At 39.9% G+C, this 19,698-nt stretch overlaps 1 long non-coding RNA gene across 1 annotated transcript; it reads left to right on the forward strand.

The window, feature by feature from the left end:
* Nucleotides 1-2,573: 2,573 nt before the first annotated feature.
* On the forward strand, nt 2,574-19,567 carry LOC106149184. Its single transcript, XR_001235180.1, has 3 exons — nt 2,574-2,849; nt 18,353-18,434; nt 18,856-19,567. It is a non-coding gene; the product is annotated as an uncharacterized LOC106149184 (long non-coding RNA).
* Nucleotides 19,568-19,698: the final 131 nt, after the last annotated feature.

The following is a 19,698-nucleotide window of genomic DNA, read 5'->3' on the forward strand; positions in this document are numbered from 1 at the left end:
TGGAGGCAAAGTCCTTGAGGAAATGGAAGGAAAGGAACCCAGGGCAGAGCTGGACAGGAGCAGGAAGCCAAAGTCCACAGGCTCCTACTGAGATGGAGGGATGGCAGGAGTGAGGGAGACTGCAGGTAGGTTCCACTGTGTGCTGGGAAAATGAAGGAGATATTATCTGACTATTAGCAAGGAAAGTTAAGTAGGATTATTCCTTTTGTAGGCTCTTAATGGCTTGGCATATGAAAAATAAAGCAACTTCTGCTTGGAGGGCTGCAGCAGAAAGTGTGATCAGGACACAGTTAAAGCAACAGAGTGAAGGAAGACAACCCGTGGAGGAGAAGAGGAGGAGCTAACGATGGTGAGACTTAGGGAACACAGAGAGTGGGAAGGTGTGTTCACATAGGGTGGGGAATGTCTATGGAAGGAATGAGGGAGTGAGTGTGGGACTAGAATCTTGGTGATAATGGAGACTTGGCTTTGACATCCTATGGTGACAAAGATCAAAGTGTAGGGCTGGAGGGCTGCATTGGTCCTGACAGTGCTTGCAGAAGGCAGATGTCTCCACTCCTGGGGATTTAGCTCAAAGTGTGGGGCCGCTGAGTAGAGCTCTATCCTGCTGGAAGAGAGACCTTCCTGGCACTCAGGCAGCTTCCCAAGACAGCTGGGCTCCTAGAGCTCCTGATAGAAGCCATGTTTCTTCCCTGGGGTCCTGTGTCCTCAGAGGAAATGAGTTTGAATGATCTTTCAGGTTCTTTCTGTTTCTAGATTTGGGATTATAGGAAAGCATTTGCTAGGGGAGAAGTGGTGTGCTCTCTAAAATGCTGCCTGAGCCTTCTAAATGACTCTGATAGAAATGTGAATGCACCTGAGTCTTTGAATGCTTTTACTTCAAATTCAACTTTGTTCACGTAAGTAATATTTGGAGGAAGTGTTGGATGATGTAAAGACATAGGAGTTTGGGAATCATATAGATCTGCTTTTAAATTGAAATTCTGTTCCTCACCAGTCATACAACCTTGGTATGGGTATGGCATTAAACCTCTTTCACTGAGCCTCACCTCCCCAAATAATCTTTGTAAAACAGTAAGAATACAAAATGAGAACATTGGACAGCAGCACGTATGATAAAGGTGAGCTTATTTACCTTCTCTGACGGGCAACTGGAAGTCTAAAGAGACTGTGGTGGATTGACAACTGGTGGTCAATTTATAAACCCCAGCTGAACTGAGTAAGTATGGTGCTGGGTGTAGGAGGTACACCTGGGGATTGTTGCCAGCAGCATAAGAGGCAGAACTGCAGAAGCAGTTAGGCTGTTGGGAGCAGAGAAAGGCTGTTGGGAGCTGGTAGAAGCTGTGAGGAGATTTTGGTTCAGTTGGAAGAGCTTGTCATGCTGGCTTTCCTGATGAACTTTGCTGTTTTCACTCTCAGAGGGGCTTGGGACCTTGTTGGCACTGATAATATAGCTTTGGTTCACTTTGAGGGAGCTTGGGCCTTCACTCTGAGCATCACTTCCTGGCTCTGGAGGGGAAGATGGTGCACTGCCAGTCTCCTGGAAAAGCTTGTCATGTTGGCTTTCCTGATGGGAACTCAGCTGTCGTCACCACTGGAGGAGCTCAAGACCTCACTGTTGCTGAGCATGGCTGTGGTACTTCTCAGGGGAGCTCTGGTTCTCACTTTGCACGTTGCTCTCTCCTGGCTCCAGTGCAGATCCCTTATCCTGCTAGCACAGATCCTTCATCCTGCTGGCACAGACTTCCTAGATTCTACCACTGACCTTTGGGCCTTTCCAACTCAGATCCATGAAACAAACATGCATGAGACATTGTTATGAGCTCTAGGCCTCCAGCTGGATTCATGGGCTCAAGGTATTCAGCTGGACTCATGCAAGACATTCCCGTGGGTTCCAGGCCCTCATCTGGACTCCTTGGTCTGTATTGTGTGACAGACTTCCTGCACTCTCTTGCATATCATTCTTTGAGTGACTATTATAAATAATCTTATAAAATATGTGTCCATATATGTGTATAAAATATGTGTATTATATTGTTCCCTTGCAATATTCCCCAAACCCTAACAGAGGCAGAATGAAAATAGAGAGTAAGCCGTGCAGAGGGAATATTTTTTCAAAGCCATTGAGATATTCTAAACTGGGTTTGCAAGGCAGAGGAAATAGAGCTCGTAGGGCTGCTGCCAGGACAGAGTAGGAGGATGAGTAATAGGCCCAGGGAAGCATGAAGAGAGAGGCACTGAAGAGGTAATTGTGTAGAGGAAGCTAAACATACACATATATTTCAAATCACGGCAATTCATTTGGGAAAGTGAAATTGAAGCGGGCCTACATGAGATATTAAGGTTGGAATGACCCATGCGAGAAAGAGAGGTCTGATCAGGATACAGACAAGGGTTCAAAGTCAGAGTGACCCCTGCAAGTGCAGAGAATTAGGAGAGAGTCTGAGAGCAAAATTCCAGGACATGCTTAAAGATACAGGGCTCTGCAACGAAATGAGGGAACAAGGGTTTGTCAGCTTGGTTCTAGAAGGATTGCTACAATGAACCGAATTCATGATGTTGGAAAAGCCTAAACAATCTTGATAATACTTGGTCTGAGCATTAGGGTTGGAACACGGCTTCTCCTGTAAGAAATGAGTCATTGTCCTGATCACAGTTGTGCTTGGATTCTGCCCTGCCAGAGCTACGTGAAAGTTAGGCTGTTGGCACAGTCATGGAGTCCGAAAGAGGAGTGCAGGCCTTGTTAGTCTGTCCTCCTACCAGCCATGGAACAAAGAGCTACTGGTGTGAGGACTGTGACCAAGGAAGGAGCCAGGCCTCAGTGCCCCGGGAAGACAGAGGTCTCCATGGTAAGCTCCTCTGGGGAAGGCTTGATGGGTAATGTCCGCAGTACACTGTCTTTTTAGTAGAGGAATATGTTAAGGAGACGATGACTAACCCATCCAAACGGTGCATTGTGTCCCTTCTCCTGCACACAGCAAGAACCAGCCAAGGATGCCCCTATCCTTCTGGGGTTTAGAAGCTGAAGAAAGCATCAGAATTTTTGCACTAATGTAGTGATTGCTTCTGAATAAGGCATAATCTTTACGTCAAATGATTATGAAACTGTGGGGTAGACAGATAACAGGAACAAAAAGTAATGTTCCATTGGCAGAGGGCAGCTAAGAAAGGGAAGGAGATGGTAACGAAATGTCTGACTTGGAGAAGCCCTAAGGACTGCGCCTAAACCTACACCTCAGTCCTGTGAATCAGAAGGAAGAGAGTCGCTGGTACCAAAAATTCTGTGAGGCTTTGAGCACAGGCAACATTTGACCCCCATGTGAGCCTGTGGTACAGCGGAGGCAGAAGAAGAGCAGCCCCCACCTCTGCACAGACTGCTGGTGGCACTAGCAAAGGGGAGGTCCCAGAGGTCACCATCTCACTCGGCCACAGGAGACGGTGTGAGGTGCACTGCTTGGACAGTGTTATACATCATCAAATTGACCAGAGTAATGAAAAAAATTGATGGATGCTCTAAGGAGGTCACATGACTGGGTGCTTCAAAAAATGACTGGGGAAAGGAAGTAGATTTTTACAAGGGTCTAGAAGTTCAAAATAGTCAGAGGGAAGTTTTCATGTTTTCAGTGTGTGAGTGTGTGTATATATGCCTGTGCTTGTGCATGTGTATGTGTGTGTGTGTTTTATTGGTTTTCCCTTTAAACTATATTTTCTTTTAGAAGCCCAGGTCATGTGTCTTAAAGTCGTATTATCACAATATCTGAGACACTCCTCTGCTGATCAAAATTCCTACTGAAAAGAAACTTTAGTCTTAAGCAAAGTACTTAGCAACTTGCTTGCTGACAATGAACAAAAATGTGAACAATTATGAAGAGCCCTGAACACAAACTCAGTGTTACTCTTTGGTTCAGACAAAAACCATAGGCAGTCTTATGAGGAAGGAATTGCTGTGTTTCCATGTTAACTAAGATTTGTAAGGACGGTCGGAACGTCACCTCATTAAAGAACACAGGAACATTCTTTCGAGTGTTTTTAGGTGGGCTACAAACAGCGTTAGTGGCCATGAGGGTTCAGCCTTGGGGGACCCTGGAGTCCATACCCTTTCCTACTTAAATTTTTTGAGCCTCAGTGTCTTTATTTGTGAAAAGGAAATGGGATTAGTGTTTAGTTTCTAGGTAGTTGTGAAGAATTAAGTGAAATTGCTTCCAACTTGTTCAGATTGGATTATTTCTACTGATCTAGCTTCCACCTATTTCTTCTCTGATTGAATTCTATTGATCTAATTCCATAGGTTTTCTGCTATTATGTATCTTAGTTCTTCAACTGTCATTTTTTGTTCTTCGTATCTTAGTATCTGTAATAATAGCTACTTTAAAGTCTTTATTGAGAATTGAAAACCTAGGTCATCTTCATATTGGTATCTGTTGATTTCTCTTGTGAGATTTTTCGAGATCTTTATATGCAGTATAATTTTGGTTTGTATTTGAAGCATTTTGAATGAGACTTGGAGTCTTTTGTAAATCCTATAATTATCTGGATATTTTTAGCAGGCAACTGACCTGATTTATGTTCAGGTTACAAGTTCTATCCCATCCTCTGTACCTGTGGTTCCAATGTCAGCTAGACTTTGCAGTATCTTTGCAGGTACTCTCTCTCTCTCTCTCTCTCTCTCTCTCTCTCTCTCTCTGTGTGTGTGTGTGTGTGTGTGTGTGTGTGTGTGTGTGTGTTTTCTTTCTGGGACCTAAGCTGTAGTTTACCTGTTAATTCCAATCTCAAAGCTTTTTGTATGCTGATCATGATCAAATTCCTGTGTGTACAACTCAGTGGGATGAGCCCAGGAATTAAGTAAATTTCTTGGTGGTTTTTCTGAGCTTGTCCCTTTGTGGTACTTTCTGACTTCCTGGTGCTCCTCTGTTTGGTCCAACAGCCAGGAAAATGGGGTTTTATATAACCTGTTCTGTCACAAACTTTTGTAGCTGCAAATACATCTGGAGTCAAATGGTAGAAGGAGAGAGGGTCTTGGAACTCTTTGATTAGAGAAAGATTCCCCTCATTAGAGATGTGATTCAAGCCGTCTTCTCTTGTGGCTTCTGCTTCGGTCACCACAGTATTTTTTGCAACCTGTGAAATAAGAGAACAGATGGTAGAGAAAAAGATAATTGAAATCTGTACATTCTCTGGGCATCACGAATTCCTTCTCCTATTCTGTGTGCTGCTCCTGGATTCCCCTCTGCCTTTATTTAAGTGCCCATTCCAGACTTCATGGTGCATTTTTACATTCAAACCAGGAGGGGTTAGTGGAAGATACATAGCAATTTAAATTCTATTCTTCCCGATTCTAACTGCTCTTATTAAATTTTCAGCATTCTTGTAGTTGTTCAAGTGCATTCCTTTTTTTTTTAATATATATTTTCATTTAGTTGGAGAGAAAGAAGGTGTAGACTTACTCCATTTTCCCAGGCCCCAGCTCACACAACTGTGGCCTAGAGAATGTACAAATGAGTAAAAAAAATTATATTTACCTTAATTTATATAACTTCCAATGCTCTTTGATTTTTGTGTAGATACAAGTTTCTGTCAAATAATATCTTCCTTCTGCATGAAAACTGTACATTTTTACTTAGTACAATTTTGCAGGGAATGATTTTCAATTTAGTTGGTCTAAAAAAAGCCTTCATTTTTTTCTTGGATTTTTGAAAGATATTTTTTATGCTTTTTGTTATTTTCCACTTGGGGTAGTTTCTATTTACCTGTCTTCAAGCTCACTGTTGCCCTCATAGCACTGTCTTCTGGAGAGCGCGCTAAAGGCAGTGCTCTGTGTGTCACTGGATTTTCTCTGCAGAGTTTTTTTCATTCTACCTTTGAGGTACAATTAACAAATAAAAATTGTATATATTTAAGGTGATGTCTTGCTATACATATGCCTTGTAAAATGATTACCTTAATCAACTAATTAACTCATCCATCTTTTCACGGGTTACTACTTTTCTGGAGATGGTAAAAACATTTAAGATTTACTCTCTTGGCAGATTTTAACTATATAATACATAACTATTAAGTATATTCACCATGCTGTTCATTAAATCTCTAGTAGTTAATAATTCTGGATAGGGGTTCTGGTATTACAGAAACTTAATACCCTTTGATCAGCATTTTTCTGTTTCCCCAACTCACCCTGCCTTTCCTTATTGCTGTTCTGTTTCTATAAATTTCAGTTCTGCTTTCTGTTTCTGTAAGTTTCAGTTTTGTAGATTTCATACATAAGCAAGATCATGAGATATTGTCATTCTGTACCTAGCTTATTTTACTTACCATAATGTCTTCCATGTTTTCACAAATGACAGAATTTCCTTCGTTGCAGGGTTAAATAATATTCCTCTATATTTGTATGTGTGTATTTGCACACATGTGAGCTTTTATCTAGTCATCCATTGACGAACACTTAGCTTAATTCCAACTTAGGTTGACTATTACGAATCACGCTGCAGTGAACCTGGGAATTCAGAGGTCTCTTTCACACACAAATTTCATTTCCCTCACGTATCTAGCTTGGATATGTACCAATTTCCCTTGGATACATCTTCCCTGTGTTGCTGAAGTGTACAGCAGTTCTTTTTCTAATTTTCTGAGGAATTTTCAGTGATCACCATACCAATTTATATTCTTACCAACAGTGATTAAGTGTTTCCTTTCCTCCACATTTTTGCTATCATTTGTTATCTTTGGACTTTAACTAACATAAGTAGAAATATCATTGTAGTTTTGCGCTTTTCTAATGACTAGTGATACTGAACATTTTTTTCATATTTTCACATTCTTTGAGAAATGTCTATTCAGGTCCCTCACCCATTTTTTTACTCATGTGTTATTCTATGCTATTTATTTGAATGAGCTCCTTATATATTTTGAATATTAACTGTTTAATAGATATGTGATTTTCAGATATTTCCTCACATTCCCTGAGTTGCCTTGTCATGTCCTTAATTTCCATTGTACAGCTTTTTAGTTGGCTGCAACCCACTTATTTATCCTTGCTTTTGTTGCCTTGCATTTTTTGAATCATGTATAAAAAGCATTGCCCAGAAAAGTGTCAATATTTTTCCAGATGTTTTCTTCTAATGGTTCTAAAGTTTGGGTTTTTTTTTTTTTTTCCATTTTTCTTAACATTCTGAGCATTTTATTAAACACAATGAACCATAATTGCTAAATTGTAATTATTTACATTAATGACTTAATTGCTCTGATCACCTAAATGTGTACTAAGTTTCTAGTCCATTTTGAATTAATTTCTATATATGCAGTGAAATAAGGGTTCAGTTTCATTCTTCGGCGTATAGATATGCATTTTCTCCAATATCACCTATTGAAGAAATTTTCCTTTGCTTAATTATGTGTTCTTAATATCAGTTGCCTTTAAATTAGTGGATTCATTTCTGGTCTGTCTGTCCTCTTTCATTGATCTATGTTTCTGTTTTTATACCACTACCATGCTATTTTGTTTACTATAGTTTTTAAGTATACTTTAAAATTAGGTAGTGTGATGCTTCCACCTGTGTTCTTGCTATTCAAGATTGCTTTGGATATTCAGAGTTTCCTGTAGTTCTGAAATTTTCCTTCATTTAAAAAATTTACAATTTCATAAATTTTGTCCTTTTAAGTGACATCAGTATATTTTCAGGGCTTTAATCATTATCACTATCTATTCTTAAAACATCTAACTGTGTACCTGTACCTATTAGTAATGACTCTATTTTTCTCTCCCACAAGCAACTGGCAAAACTGGTACCCCCCCCATGGATGTTCCTTTTGTGAACATTTGGTAATGAGATAACATAATAAATGGCCTTTTGTGTCTGGCTGTTCCCACTTAGCATACTGTTCTCAAAGTCCATCCATGTCATAACATTTATTATTAGTTCATTTTTATTGGCAAATAATATTTCATTTTATGGAAACATATTTTGTTTATCCATTCATCAATTCATAAACATTTAGGGTTTTCTTATTCTTTTTTGGCAATTATGTTATGAACATGTGTACAAGTCTCTGTGTGAACATGTTTCCAATTCACTTTGATATGTATCTAAAAATGGAATTATAGGTAACATACTAACTTTTTAACATTTTGAGGAACTCCTTAATAGTTTTCTAAAGAGGCTGAACAATGTAACATTCCATAACAGCAAAATGGGAAGTTTTCAATATCTCTCCATCCTTGCCAACATCTTATTGTCATGATTTTTTATTATAATCCATTGTAATTTGCCTTAGTTTTTTTTTTCTGGTTTCATAAAGTGAAATGTTAAGGCATTGAACACTGAGTTAGTTGAATTCCATACATTTTTGTATATTGTGTTTACATTTTCATCCATCTCAAAGTATTTTTTACTTTCCATTTTGTTTTTTTCTTCATTGACCCCTTATTTAAATGTGTTATTTAATTTCTAGATATTTGGGGATTTTCAAAATTCCCCCTTGTTATTGATTTCTAATTTCATTCTATTATGATTAGAAGACATGCTTTACAATTTCAATGTTTTAAAATTTATGGAGGCTTGGTTTTCCATGTAACATATGGTTTATCTTTCAGATGTTCTATGTGAACTTGAGAAAAATGTGTATTCTGCCAATGTTGTAACATTGAGGTGTTCTGCCATGTTCTCTAACATTTGCTGGATCTACTTAACATTATTGAAATATTTTAATTACTTTTTGATCATCTATTTATCTCTTCTATGCATTATGGAAAGTGGGTACTGAAGTCTTCAACTATTATTATTGCCTATTTCTCCTTCAATTTTTTTTGCCACATGAATTATGGGGATCTGTTTTAGGTACAAATATGTTTAAAATTGTAATACCTTGGTGGATTTATCATTAGAAAATGCTCTTGGTTGATAAAAGTAATTTTTTTAATCTTAAAGTCTATTTTTTATATTACTATATTAATTTTCTTTTTGGTACTGTTTCTATGCTATATTTCCCCCATTTTGAACTATAATGTATTTTTGTCTTTAAATCTAAGATAAATCTCTTGTACAGAGAATACAGTTGGATATTTGTTTTTGAAATCCATTTGGCTGATCACTGTCTTTTAATTAGAATGTTTAGATCATTTCATTTCCATTCATGTAATTACTGATAATTAGCTAACATGCTGTACTTGTTCATTTATGCTTTCTACTTTTTCTTCTAAAGACTTTAAAATACTATGAATAGTTTTAATACTTTTTTGATAGTTCCAGTAGGTGGATCCTAGTGTTTTAGTTATCAATTTTTCTTGACAAAGCCCTCCCACTGCTTTTGTGTGTATCAGAAGTTTTGCCCGAGTATAGGATATTACATCTAAGCCAGTAAAAGCAATGTAATACTATTTAAGTCTGGAGTTGGACATAGGTCTTTGGTAGGTTTTTTATGGTGGAGATTAAGTCAATTTGTAAATGCGTTGAACTGGGTTGGGTCTTACTGTAGCTATGGCTACATTCAGGTTATCAGCTTTAAATTCTTTGTGCTCAGGGTGGGGCTTGGGTCTCTGGAAGGTTTTTCTCTGTTTTCTTTTTCCACTTTCACCTTCAGATAGATATCAGGTGAGTTTGCACCTCAGAGAGCATTTCTTTCCGTGTTCTTGCTTCTCTTTCATTAGTAGACTCCTGTGATTTTTTCACTTGATGGGGTTGGCCTGGTGTTGAGGGAGTAGTTTGTGGTTTCTCTTGAATAATTCAACTTGCATACTTGGGTAAGCTTTGTGTCCTGAGGTCTGTAGGGGTAGGGCTTTCCCAGTGATCCTCCTCCACCTCCAGTACTAGGAGACATCAGATGTTCTGGCCCTAACCTTGTCCCATGCCCCTCTCCTGGAGATAGTTTTCTATTTCTTTCTCTCAGCTGCTATGGGTCTTCATCTAGGCTTTGGTCAGGATTTGTTAACCAAATCAAATTGGTCATCCTTTCCTGATTGCTTATGACTTAAAACAGCAAATGATGATTCAGCAAGGGCTTGTGCCTTATTCACAGTGGTGACTTCTCTTCTCCCCCTGACATTTCCCAGAAATGACCCTTTCTCCTGACTCTCAACCCTACCATCAATCTTTCCATGAGCAGGAGGAAAGCCCGGGCGTGGGTAGAAATGCCCTCTCCGTCAGTGGTTCTTAGGGTTTCTACCATCTCCTGTGAGCCCAGCCTTGGCCTTTAGTGCGCTCTCTCTCTGTGCCAGAAGAGCTGGTGCTTGCTTCCTGTCTGTTTGGAGGCACCTTTCTTTACTTATACTTCAGACTAGTTGGTTGTTCTGTGATTCAGGCTCTTAGAGGACTTTAAAGAGAATGCTCCTTCCAGTGTTCTTGGTTTAGGTCTTCCTAAAGCCATAAGATCCCTAAGATACTGCCCAAACATCGCATCTTCTAAGGATTCTGGCAATAAACCTAAGCACCAGAAGAAGTTGAAGACATTACAGGAGAAGGCTGAGCTGCTGGATTTGCTCCAGGAACTAAAAAGTTATGTCACAATAGTATAATAGGCATTAACAGGCATATTTCTGACCATATCTGAAATTCGTGATTTTTCAGAATGTGCAAGTGCTCCAGGAATGTGGCCCATGCAACTTTTGGGGGTCCACTGCATAGACATATCTTCTGACTTATGAAGCATCATTTCTTTAGACACCTTCAAATAGTAGCCTGAAAATTTATGAGCCTTTAAATAAGAAGAAATGGCTAAAGATGAAACAAAATTGAACTGTAGCCAAGAGTACCTTAAGTGGTAAGGGAAAAGAAATCCAAGGCAAAACCAGCAGAGAAGCAGTGCAAGCAAGAGTGGTAGGATGCGGTGCAGAACATTAATTACTGCATATAATCGCCCAGCCCTCTAGCAAAACATTACGTTCCCCCCGCCCCACTGGCTTCGTCACGTAGCCCAACTTTGCCACAGCCCCTAACGTACGTACCCTTTTCACCTTGAGCCTGCTCTTCTGCCCTTTCTTGTTTTACATATCACCGCACCCTGTCACACGACTGCTTTCTTCTCAGGCTTCTCACAAGTCATTACCCTTCTAACCATTTTCAGCACTGACTCTTGTTTTTTGAAAAATACGTATATATTTTTGTTAGTACTTCTTCATTGTACAATATATTGAGTTTCACTGTAGCATTTTCTGATATACATTTAACATATTCTGATCCTATCTATCCCATGATTCTCTCCTCGGTGTTCTACTCTTCCCACTCCCTTCCTCTCATCTAATAATCTACCTTATATTTTCATGTCACTTTTGCTTATTTTAGTTTGTGTAGAAGGAAAAGCAGGATATTTGTCTTTCTGAGTCTGGTTTATTTTACTTAACACGATGATTTCCAGTTCCATTTTAGTTTCATCCATTTTCCTGAAAATGACACAATTTCTTTTTTTTGTGGATGAATTATATATATATATATATATATATATAAAACTAAGGGCATATATATCATGTTTTCTTTACTCATTCATTGATGGATACATAGACAGTCTCATATTTTGTCTACTTGAATTGTGTTGCAGTATGCTCATATCTCTATCATATGCTGATTTTAATTCATTTGGATATATACCAAGCAGTGGTATAAGTCTATCAAATGGTAGCTCTATTTTTAGTTTTTTGTGAAATCTCCATAATGATTTCCAAAGTGGCTTTACTAATTTACATCCACACCTACAACAGTATGTAAGGATGTTTTCTCCCACATCCTTGCCAGCATTATTTATTTTGTATTCTTAATGATAGGTATTCTGAGGTGAGATGGAATCTCTATGTAGTTTTGATTGCATTTCCCTAGTGGCTAATCATGTTAAACATATTTCTCATATACTTATTGGCCACTTACATTTTGTGTTTTGAGAAGTATCTGTTCATTTGCATACTTTTTAACAGATTGTTTGTTCATTTGGACTTAAGGTTTTTGAGTTCTTGTATATCCTGGATATTGATCATCTGTCAGAAGAGTAGCTGGAAGATATTTTCTTCCATCCTGCAAGCTATCTCTTCACTCTTTTGTCTGTTGTGCAGAAGCTCTTTAATTTGATGCAATCCCATCTGTTGATTTTAGCTATTATTTCCTGAGTTATTTGTGCCTTATTCAGGAAGTCATTGCCTGTGCCTATGAAGTGCTTCCCCTGTGTTTTCTTTCAGCATATTCAAAATTTCAGGTCTTGTATTTAAGTCTTTGGTTTATTTTGAGTTGATTTTCAGACAGGGCTACAGGTGGAGGTATAGCACTGACTCTCCGTTGAATTTAAAAATGGTTGTTATTGTGCATATATTTTGGAAAGACATTTTTTAATTCAATTTACCACACTTCAAAGAACAAATGTACCCACTATTCACTGTCACTAATTACATCTCCTTAATTTTTTTTAAGATGTATGTGTACTAAGTTCTATACTAGCTTACCCTTATATAATTATGTCCCTGGGCTTGAGGTCTTATAGCTCAGAGGTCAAGAAATTTAAAAAGAGGGAGGGACTATTTTGGACTGGTGCCGACAAGAGGCAACAGTCCCCTGAGTATTAGGATAAAATTCTTCCATAAAGATATGGATGTTCTCATTTCTATCATCTTTGGAATCAGTTAAAGGCCTAGGAAATGAGGGGATGGGGAAGGGAAGGATGAAGGAGAGAGAGGGAGAGAAAGAGAGAGAGGTGGGGGGACTGTCTTAGATCTCGACTTTGAAAACAGTTTCCAGCCGGAGGAGAAGCCTCACTAGCCATACGGATATATGCCTGAAGGTGGGGCCACAAAGCTTCTCTTTCTGCCCTTCTGCAAACCCCCTATTCAAGTAATGACAAGAGAAATGACGTGTAGTCTTTGGGCACAAAGAAAGCATTGACTCTCTCTGCACCTGAAAAAAATATTAGGTTTCAGGCAAATGTGAGTGTGAGACTGGAGTCTCTTGGACCCATCCATGCCCTGCTCTCCCCAGTCCCGGGGGGGAACGACCTGACGGGATGAGTAAGGGGAAGGGCAGTTGGAGCCCTGAGAGTTGAAGGAAGTGTGGGTGAGCCTGACATGAGAGAAGTGACCCCTGTCATTCCCAGGCAGAGAAGACTGGGCCTCTTGGCAGAAATCCATCAAAGGCCCAGGGTGACAGCAGTAGCACCACTTTTCTTTCCTCTTTCGGGCTGGCAGCAAGACACCCTGACTCTGCAGTGGCACATAACGGGAAAAAGCTTTTCAGGGTTTTCTGTCAATGACAAGAAAACTGAAAATTTTATAACTAGATCAATTAGGGTTATTAAATCAATTCTTTGATTTTTATAAACAAGAAAATTGAGACACAGAGACCAATTTTCTCAGGATCTTTTACTTGTAGAAGGATATACTTCTATTTATGAAGCAGTTTTACATCTAGTATTTACTTTTTCCTCTCCGCAGCCCCACAGGATCATGTCATTTGTGACTTGGTCAAATCTAATACTCCCTCTAACCTAAGCTGAATGCTTGTTTCCAGTTTTTCTGGTCCAAGTTGTAGGAGATCTGGATTCATTCAGTAATGACCACCGGTGTGTCTGACACCTTTCTGGGCTTAAGAACATAGCAGGAAACAGCACAGGCAAGGCTCCTCCTGTAGGAGGACTTATGTTCTAGTCAAAGCGACAGCTTAACAAATGAATGAAAAAGGAGAACTGAATGCGTTCCTGCAATGGAAGACAACTTGACATGGATTGAAAGAACAGTAAGGTAACTTTAAATCTCAAAGTCAGACACCAAGGTGAGGAAAGGCTTTTTGAAGAGGTGAATTTAAACTGAAACTCAAAAGATGATAAAGAGTGAGCCAAGGAAGAAACACACAAAGAGGGCTCCCGGTGGAAGGAGGAAGGGCACCTGCAAAGCGCTGCAAAGGAAGCCCTTCGGGAGGCTGAGGAGAAAGGCAGCCCTGGGACAGGAAGGCTCCTTGGTGGGTTGAAGAGCCAATGGCCTGGGGCTTTTGGATTTTACCTAAATAACTCTAACCTGAGCTCTACCCCTCTGGGAGTCTGAGCACACGGCTCCATGAATTCTTTCTCCATCTGTGCTTTCCCAAATTCGAGGCTTCCAGTACTGCGCTTCTGCGGTTGAGCGGTGGTTTTGGTCCTCTTGCCCCAGCTGTAAGGGCATGCTTCAAAAATCTAGCTTAGTTTCAGGTTTGATCACTGATAAAAGGCACATCATGGAGAGAAGAAGCACCATTTCCTTAGAAACTGCTACAAATTAGACTTTTACACACCTAGCGTCACGAAGAATTCTAGTCAGAGGTACGTTTTGACCTCCACCATCACCCATTTGATAAACACAGCGGAGGGTGGCTGCTTGGGAAGTGATGCCTTGTAAAAGACAAGACAGAACTATCCGTATCTTTAACCCAGCACCTGAAATTCATTCTTATTAGTTTACATCATTATCATTTCTGTTTTTCCTTATACAAGGGTCTCAGTTTTTTCCATGTGGTATCAGTCCACAGAGTAACTGGGCGAGGGTACAGGGCAGACAAGAGAAATAATTCTCCTTGTATTATATTTTTTCGTTTCTCATCTATAAAGCTGAATACAGAGGTTCCTTTCAGAGAAATTACTGATTACAGGACAGAATGCTAACCTGCGTACTTCAGGTTAGCCCACAGTCGTATCACGTGACTTGACAGTGCCTAAGTTCCTGCCTGTGACTCCTGTATTTGACTTCCTAAAAATGGTAGTGGGGCTTGAACCCAGGGCCTTCACATTGAGCTACCTCCCCAGCCCTCTTTTAGTTTTTAAATTTCTTTTGGTGCTGGGAATTGAACTCAGGACCTTGCACTTGCCAGGTAGTATATCCTCAGTATATCCCCAGCACCTCCCCTGGCCCTCTTTTAAAATCTTTAAATTTTGACACAGGGTCTTGCTAAGTTACTAAATTCCCCTGGTCTGGGCTGGGATTTGCTAATCCTGCCTGAGCATCCCAGAGTGTTGGGATTACAAACACGTCCACCATTCCTGCTGATTTGTGTCTTATTAACCACACAGACAATCTTATTTAAATAGCACTATATATATATATATATATATATATATATATACACATCATACAGAATATAAAGTATTCTATTTTATTCAGAAGGAAGTGAGGTTTTATAAGGAATTCTGTACATGGAAAAGGGAAGAATTATCACATGTTGAAAAACTGGTTTATTTTTCTGAAGCCTGAGGAACAATGTGCATACCAGTAAAACACAAATCTTGGCAGACATCAGAAAGAGTCTGATAGCCTGTCTTGTACGACTTGTATATTTCAGTTACCATAGACTCATTTTAGCTTTCCTCATAAAGCTTTTTTTTCTTGTTTGGTGTTGAGGATTGAACTCAGAGCGTGTGCATGGTAGACAGGTCTACCACTGAGCTACACCCATACCCCCCAAAGCTGTTTTTATTTTTGTGTAAAAAAAAGTGCTAGAGAATTATTAATAAATTCCAGAAAGTCAAGTTTCAGAAATGTCAGAACTATGAAAGCCTTCAGAAGAACTATAAGCCCACTTGAAAGAAAATTTTGTATTTATAGACGTTCCAAGAGAAATGTCAGTAGCTACTAGTACAAAATTTATAGCTGAAGATATTAAAACACAAAATATATAAAAATATATGTGCATGTAGGAACAAAACTTACTCATGTGTATAAGTATAAAAAAAGTGTACATGAAATCTTTTCAACTTTGTCAATTTACCAATAAATCTTAACGAACACCTCCTGTTGGACAGCACTGTGCCAGACGCTGGTGTTACAAAGACGGGTAAGACAGTCTCCTTTCTCAAGGAGCTCATAAGCCAGAGAAAGATGGGTGTGTGAACATCATGATAATAATAGTACACGATACCAGATACCAAAATAACAGATACACAGTGGTGACTTCTGAGCAGCCATGTTGCCAAACTAAAGCACTGAACTTCACTCTAGGCTTTGAATCTTCAAAAGGGTTAAAAGGAAATGGCTTAATCGGGCTTGGGATGGAACAGTATCTTGGAGACCGGAAGACGGAAAAGGCTGATGAGACTCAGCTGTAACTCAAGAGCAGCTGCACAGCAGAGGCAGAAAGACAGTCATTTAGGATTAAAAGGATGCAGAGGTGACGGATGAGACATGGGTGTGGGGAAGGGAGGACAGGCGCTTATCCAGTCCTCCTGGTGGGACAGGAATTTATCACTTACATAATGCATTCCCTCAGCCCACACACAAAATTCCCTTTCCTCTTCCTCAGGTATCTGGGACACTAACTTTTCTCATTCTCAAGTTAGTGCTATTATGAAAGAAACAGACAGAAAGAAAACATCACTGTCACTGGGCTTAAACTGCAGGGCAGGGTTTAGTCTTGTTTTCTGTTTCCAATATTAAAACAGAACTCATCCCAATGTTTCACTATTTGTTGAATAAAAAAAGAAACTGATAATTGAATTTCCAAATAAAATTTTCCTTTTTGTGGCGCTGAGGGTGGAACCCAGCCTTGTTCCTGCTAGGCAAGGGTTCTACCACTAAGTGACACCCAGCCCTCAAAATGAAGTTTTAGAGTCCGTGGTACAGACAATAGTTTTGAGGCAAAAGCACTTTGCAGTAAGCGGCAGCTTGGGTTTAACCCTCAAGAGCCTAGGTCCTGGCCCAGACAAGAGGCATACGGATGATTTTCTCCAGACTAGACAATATCTGAACATGCTGGGTGCAGAAAGAGGACAGAGTGCTAAGCCTGGTCCCAAAGAGGCCAGAGAAGTGACGTAACTCCCTGAAAAGTTTGAGGGTCTAAGGGTAGAAGGACAGAGATGCCACTGCTCTTGGGAACGCAGAGATCCCCACACCAGACCTGCCTGGCTTCACAGAGGGCCCTACAGTGCCCTAAGTGTAGCAGCCCAAAGGGATATAGGAAAGCACCTTACCTGAGAGGCAGGAGAGAGGTAGGACCATTCTTGTTACTACAGATGTGGGAGGCAGAGTCTGAGAGAACGGGAAGGAACATGCTGAAGTTTTGACACTTGAAAGCCTTCAAGGAGTATTCAGTGATTAAAGATTCAAAAGGAAAAAGGCCACACAACTTGTTTGGGTGATTTTAAGTTGGATTCCTTTTAGCATCTTCTGAGAGTTGAACAAAGAGTAACACCCCTTTAAACTTAATTTTCCTTTGTTTTGTTGTGCTTCATGAAACATTTTACCTGTGTGTAGCCTCCTGAATCCTGGTTTTGCCAGCATCAGCTGGAAAAGACCACACCCAGGAAATGACTTGAGGAAGATTTGTAAGTTCTGCCCTGCTTCCCTTGGAGCAGGATCTACAAGGTGGTTACAAGTAGACAGAGGAAGTCTCAATTGCTAGTTGTCTTGGTAATGGTAAACATTCATTGAGTGCTTAACACTTACCTATTCTGAGATACTCACCTTCAGTGTAATACTTTGAAAATCAGGATGTCTTACAAGTATTTTTCTTTGTGACTAGTATCTATAATGTGTGCCTACCAGTAGCATCTTACTTTAAGTACTGAATGCATCACTGTCCTGAGCACTTTTACATGAATTAGTTCAATAATCACTTCTTCGTACATAGTAGGAAACTTAGGCATAAAGGTTTAATAATCTGCTTGCAGTCATGCATAGCAGAGGAGGGAATTATAGTTTTGCCTTCACACCCACACGTGAATTTGCACAGTGCACTGTCTCTGGGGCTGCAGAGCACACACAGGTGCTTACACAGCAGTGCCACTCCGCTGAGCTACGCTTTCTACACTCTTACATGGAGTCCTGCAAATAATCTTATAAAAGTGGTAGTTTTTATTCTTTCTGCTAATGTAACACATCAGGAAAATATATATCAGGTAAGTTAGGTAAGACCAATCTCTCTCTCACTCATTAAGTAAGATCAATATTTAAATCCCAAGTGAGGTACAGGTTGAGTGATTTAGTATAAGTCATTAACATTGCTTAGAGACTCCTGGTCTTCAGACTCAGGCTGATGGGACAGCATTTGAAATGAGTGCTATGTAATGCCCACTTCTAACAGACTGAAATGAAACCCTAGAAAAACTAGTTGCCACTAACCAATAATCACACATTGAGTTTTATTAAGTCATAGACTGTTATTTCAGTCATCTAGGAGCATCTATGTAATTTTCACAGAATGGATTCACACGTACTTATCATGGGAGTTTTTTTTACAAGCAGAATATGTATCAGGACACATTGCTTTATGGGCTTTTGGCACAAATTTACAAAGATAGGTTCTAGCTCTCTCATTCACTGACTAGTTCTAAACATAGATTTAAAAAAGAGGATAGGTATTAGAGGAATTAATAAAAATGCACTAAAATCCTAGTTAATATTTAAGTAGCCTCCACTTTTCTACATTTTCAGGTATACATCCTGGCATAGCCTCCATGAACACACTTCTGACAATCCAGTAAATGGGAAGAGGTTGAAGAGAACAGGTTCTACAGTGAGTCTTACGCTCTGGTCCATGGTTTCAAATGTCAGAGGGTGTGAAGGGTGGGATGAGTACTAGAAGGGGAAGGAAATCAGAAGACAGGGTTAGGATGATGCAGGGAGTTTTAGAAATTTTGGGGGGAACCTGTTTTTATTCTAATCTCAGCACTTATATATTGAAATGCTTAAAAAATGATCAACTGTCTCATTTCATATACCTGGTAATAGTTATATTACATTATATTGATTTTAAAAGTTAAATGTATCAGCAAGCACATTACCTAAGATGCTCCAGGACAGCAGTGGAGACAGAGTATCTGGGACAGAAGGAACTGCTCTTCGGGCAGAGCTGCAGATCGGGGTTCTGAGCGGCCCCTAAACCAGCAGACAGCACTGGTTCCAAATACAAACCCTCCATCAACTTCACTCCACAGATACTGCAGGTGTATTCCAGCAACTTGTATTTAATGAGTCATGTTTCCAAGAGATTCTGATGCTTCAGTTCAAGACCCACTGCTCAGCTCACTGGCATCTGTATTCACATTACTGATAAAGGACCACGGGCTACACTTTCTGGGGTGTGAGCTAACTTCTGTGCTCATGAAGGAAAGCATCTGGCTGAGCACCAGTGAAATGGCTAGGCCTAGACTGAAGGGCTGCCAGCGTGGTGCTGTACTTTCCTCCTACTCCCCCAGCGCTCCTCCCTTCTAGTGCCTCACATGTGTGTGCCGAGTTGCTGCTGAGGTTTTCCATGTCTGACGGCTCTCAGGAGTAGGGATGCCGTTACACTTACACACATTATTGACGTATCTACTCAAAATTTAGGATGTCCTTGAGAAACATCTGGATTTACTGTATTTCCCTCCTACATGGGCAAAGAGGCACTTACTAAAGAGTAGGGACCTGGGTAAGAGGCACAGGGAGGGGGGCAGGGACAGAACTGAGGCAGAAGGTGCAGAGTGCGAAGCGGGCAGACTCGGGTGAATGCCCTCAGGAAGATGCAGAGGGTGTCTCTGGTGTGGAAGGACGGACACACATTTCTAAGGAACTGCTTCTTGATATTTAAATGAAACCCTCAAACCTTCCCTTTGCTATCAACATTCTGTCTTGTCTGAAACACTGTATTAAATGTGCACCTTGTTTTTATGTTGTTTTCAAAAGGAGTTATAAAAACACACTTTGGGGTTTTTTTTTTTTTAAACAGTACAAAATTACAGAAGGTGACAAAATCTACATTTTAGGATATCTCCATAAGTTCTGAGCCACTAGAACGTAAG

This window comes from Chinchilla lanigera, unplaced genomic scaffold (assembly GCF_000276665.1).
Source record: "Chinchilla lanigera isolate Chin_1 unplaced genomic scaffold, ChiLan1.0 scaffold00038, whole genome shotgun sequence".
Taxonomy (NCBI): domain Eukaryota; kingdom Metazoa; phylum Chordata; class Mammalia; order Rodentia; family Chinchillidae; genus Chinchilla; species Chinchilla lanigera.